Genomic DNA, 5,287 nt, shown 5'->3' with positions numbered 1-5,287 from the left:
AGAGAGTTTCAGAGGGACATTGAAAATGAAGGAGTGTTTTTTGCTGCTTAAAAATAACATACAAACAGAAAGGTGCAAATGTTTGGTTTTGTTTTCGGATTAAAGTAAAAAGTTTATTATAATAATATTTCTATGATTTGCTTAGGCCGTGTAATTCGATTATTTAAATTTTTAATTTTATTTGAGATTTAATTTTATATGAAAGTTTTTATTATAATAAAAAAATTAAATATAACTGTTTTTAAGAATTTTTAATGTAATAAAACTCAAATTGATAAATAAACAGAACCTTGAAGAGTGATGATTTTGGAGATATGGGTCCCGTTTTTTTTTTTGTTGATTCGAGTTTAGAATTCGAGTTTTATTGTAATAAAAAGCTCTCAGAAATAGTCACATCTAACTTTTTTACTACAGTAAAAAGTTCTCACACAACTTCACAACTCAACTTGAATTAGCGAACCGAACGGGCCCATGATGTTGGCTGTTGCTGTGCTTAAAACTAAGTGTGAAAAGTCTATAATATCCTTTAAACCAAGCGGTATCATTTTTATTCCTTTTTTTTGTTTATTACTATTTTTTCAACTCATTTATTTTGCTAGCATATTTTTTTTAAGTCAACTTGCAATTACTTCATTTGACGCCCAAAAATACCAAAAATGCTGGCACTTTTCCACGTCTTAAACTTTCTACAAATATCCAAAATTAGATAAATATATATTGTTCATGTTTAATCTTTATTTTCTATGATTTTTTCCCTATTCTTTATTCCAAAACCCAATCAAATAGAAATTCAAATTTCAAATCAAAATTGAGCAAAGGGATTGTCTCTTTATTTTTAGTGAATAGAGAAAAGGGATTATCAAATAGGAAAAAAAAAATACCCATCTATATATCTGAATTCATATTTTCCTAAAACTCCTCACAATCTTGACAAAGATTTGGGAAGAGAAGATTGAGAAAACAAAAAACCAAAAAAAAAAAATGGATATTATTATGCTCCAATCCATGCATGGGCAAGGGTAATTTAGACAAAAGATAAGTCAACGTCAAAATAGCATGAAATAATAAACAAATCAATGACGAAAAGGGAAATCCGTGAAAAGACATTTCCGCTGATTTTAGCTTTCGGTTTCTCAATGTGGTCCGTCGTCGTTTCGTCACACACCAGCATCCCCTTCTTGACCAATAATAATACAAAAACAACAATTTTAAAATTTTAAACAATTTTTTATTATTATAATAAAAGAGGAAATTAACTGCAACTTTGCGGTCGGTTGTTATAAATTGTTGGAGTGCTTACGCGCTTAGGACGCGAGTGAAGTTGATGGGAAAAGGCAAAGTGGGCCCGCCAACGTGGAAAGAATGCCTTTGCTTTGCCGTGCTTTCCTGATTGATTTTCAAATTGGACTATCACAGTCCTCCAATCAGACACGTATCCCGGTGAATTACAGTAATGGATTTTAACTTGGAAAAGAGTTGATTATCACTTTATTATCACTGTTAGTTTGTTAATCCTAGAGATTGATGTTTAACAATTACATATGTAATTACGTTCCGTTTATTTCACATATTCGAGTTTAAAATTTAAGTTTTAATACAGTAAAAAATTTTTATAAATAATTGTATTTAATTTTTTTATTATAGTAAAAAATTCTCACATAAAATTATAACTCAATTTAAATTAAAAATTCAAATGAGATAACTAAATGAGCTCTATCTTTTAATCACAAAAAAAAAAAAAACAATGGCATATGAGTATTTGTGAAAGTTTGGGCCGGTCCGGTCCCATCAGAATAGGAATTTTGGACCATGTTGATCCTAAAGCTCAACTTGTCTAGGTCAAGTCCAGCCGACCTGAAATTCATAAGGTATTTTTAAGAAAAATTCTTAAAAAAAAAGCATTTAGGCTGGCCAGATAAAGTTTTGGGCTCAAAACTTCGGCCAACCCAAACACTTAAGTGGGCTGGGGTCGGGCCAACAGAATCGAGTCTCAACCGAACAATTTGACTTGGCTCAAACTTTCACCTCTATATACATACGAGTGTGTCATATACAATTAATTTTTTGTGTTCTTATAATCACAAATAATAACAAATAGTAGGAAAATTCTCGTAGAAAATAAAAAAAAAAAAAAAAAAACTTTTATGTTTAGTTTTATTTTAAACCGCTAAAATTTTGAATATGTTCCCTTCAGGGTTTCGAATTACGTGGTTTTTAACTTATTTGAGTTTATTATGATTCAAACTAATGTATAGAAGTGTAAATTTTAAATAATAAATAAAATATTACATCAAAAAAAATAAAAATTTGAACTAGTATTTAGTTTGTGTGAGAATTTTGAATTAACTAAATATCTAGTTAATTTCTCCGAGACCCAAAATTTTAAGTTCGCACGGGTTCTCAACTACATTTTTGGTTCAAAATTTTAACAATCAAACCGGAGCCATGGGTTGTAAACCCGTAACGGGCACTTAATAGATTTTACATGTTTTTGTTATTTTAATACAATTTTGATTATACTTGAAATCATGCGCTGCTCTTGACATGTTTACTTACCGGGATTGAAGAATGGGAGTGGGGAATGGGAGTCAATCCCATGTTTACTTGCTCTTTTTTATCCTGAAATGAGAGTGAGATTGGTGGGTCCCACTCAAATTTGGGATTGAGGGATGGGATTGGCATTCTCATGCCCCCCTTGGATTGAGACTCTCATTCATAATATTAATATCAATTTACTATTATACTCTTATTTTACTTATAAATACATAATTAAAAATAAAATTCAAAAAATAATAAATGCAACATATATTTATTATTTTATTTGTCTAATATTATAATATTAGCATAATTATTGTTAACTTTAATATATTAAATATGTACTTTATTTTTTAATAAAGTAATAATATATTTTATTTTTTAACACTATTTTTTATTTTTATTTATTTTATTTAAATTTTTTTAAAATTTATTTGTATATTTTAAATAGTTGTACAATTTATATTTATTATTTTAGTACCCAATTATTACACTAAATATTTTAATTATGATTAATTTTAATATAATAAGTACACAATATATTTTTTAAATTGAAAATATCAAATTGATTTAAATGGTATATTAATACTTTTACACTTTTTTATTCCGATTATGGGTGTAAGTAAACGTATGAATGAGATTTGGAATGACTCCGATTCCGAATCTTATCATTAAGTAAACAACTTATTCTGATTCTGATTCCTCACTCCGAATCCTACCCACTCCAAATCTTGCCTACTCTGATTCATGCTCATTCTGATTACACGTAGATAAACATGCCATTAATATCGTGAAGTAAAAAGCTCCTAAACAATATTACTCTCTAACTATCTTTCTACGAGCATTTCCAACTCATAACGGTGTAACTTTCACATTAACAGTGAATTAATCTCCTACACATTACACTATTTTTAACACCAAAAAGAATGTTCCATGTATATTCATTTTTATCTCCCTTTTTATATTCCTTTTTACTAATTAAAAGCAAAATTACAAAATAAAAATTTAAAAAATGATACTGTTCACCCTAGCTGAATTCATGTTAAAATAGCGTTAGATGTGACTTTATATGAGCGCATTTTACTATAATAGAAAAGTTAAATATAACTGTTTATGAAAATTTTTTTACTATAATAAAACTCAAATTTTAAACTCAAATCGATAAAATAAATATCATCATAAAATAACTCCGTTGGAATTATTCTCCAACACGAGTCATGCTTTTCCACGCCATATTGGCGTGCGTCGGTTGGAGAAGGATCTGTACTATGCAAAATGTCAATCAATTTTAAAAAGAGAAAGAAAGAAAGAGAGAAAGAAAGCAAGAAAGCATCACAACTATCTGTGTAACTAGCTTACATTTTCTCTTGCCACGATGATATATTTCTTAATAAATTTGGAATGTACAATTCTTATTAGCCGGTTTAATTCATTAATTTAAATTAAGATGTAATTTTATTTAAGAATTTTTTTACTGTAGTAAAAAAGTTAAATGTGACTGTTTTTAAGAATTTTGTACTGTAGCAAAACTCGAATTTTAAACTTAAATCGGTGAAATAAACAATGCCCTTATCCCGTTCATTTCACCGATTCAAGTTTAGAATTCGAATTTTGCTACAGTAAAAAGCTCTCAGAAACAGTCACATCTAATTTTTTTACTATAATAAAAAGGCTCTAAAAAATAGTCACATCTAACTTTTTTACTACAGTAAAAAAGCTCTCACCTAAAATTACGTGCCCGTTTAATTTGTTGATTCGAGTTGATATGTGACTTTTATGTGAGAGTTTTTTACTATAACAAAACTCGAATCGGTAAAATAAACGAAGGTCCTGTTCATTTCGCTGATTCGAGTTTAGAATTTGAGTTTTTCTACAGTAAAAAGCTCTCACAAACAATCACATCTAACTTTTTTACTACAGTAAAAAGCTCTCACATAAAGTCACATCTCAACTCGAATCAATGAACTAAACAGGCCCGAAATATACATCTCAATTTAAATTAAAAACTCAAATTAATGAATTAAACGGTCGTTCCGTTAATACCCTCTTTTTCATGATGTGTTTATGCCCCTTGCAGTAAGTAGGCCTGGCAATTCGTGTTCGCGGGCCGTGTTCGGGCCGACACGATTACGGCACGACACGATTACAGTGAGCACGAACACGACACGATTAATAAACGTGTCAAAAATTCAAACACGAACACGAACCGTTAATAACACGATTAACACGACACGACACGCGAACACGATTATTAAACGTGTCGTGACGGGCCAACACGAATAAAACACGTTTATGACCTGTCAAACTAATATTGTTCAAGAAATTTTAAAACAGTATAATTGGTAGGGAAAAAAACGATGAAATTGAAAATAATGTTTCATGAAAATATATTTAAATGTAAGTTCCATTATCATCACCTTCTTTTACATCTCTCAAGTGATACCAATACAAAATGTATGCAAGTAACACAAATCTTAACCCCAAGTCCAACTACAAGAATTCAGTTGCATTACTACTTGCACAAACTGTTCCATTATCATCACCTTCTTTTACATCTCCCAAGTGAGACCAATACAAAATGTATGCAAGTAACACAAATCTTAATCCCAACTACAAGAAGTCAGTTGCATTACTACTTGCACAAACTATTACATAGACAAAACCATTATAACCGCTTAAATAAAGACATTTTCCCATCATCCATTCACAGAAGAAAATTACAAATCAGTCAATAACAACCAAAATCAGAATT

Source organism: Morus notabilis, unplaced genomic scaffold (genome assembly GCF_000414095.1).
Source record: "Morus notabilis unplaced genomic scaffold, ASM41409v2 Scaffold124, whole genome shotgun sequence".
Classification (NCBI taxonomy): domain Eukaryota; kingdom Viridiplantae; phylum Streptophyta; class Magnoliopsida; order Rosales; family Moraceae; genus Morus; species Morus notabilis.
The sequence above is the reverse complement of the archived record's forward strand: the minus strand, read 5'-3'. Positions refer to the sequence as shown.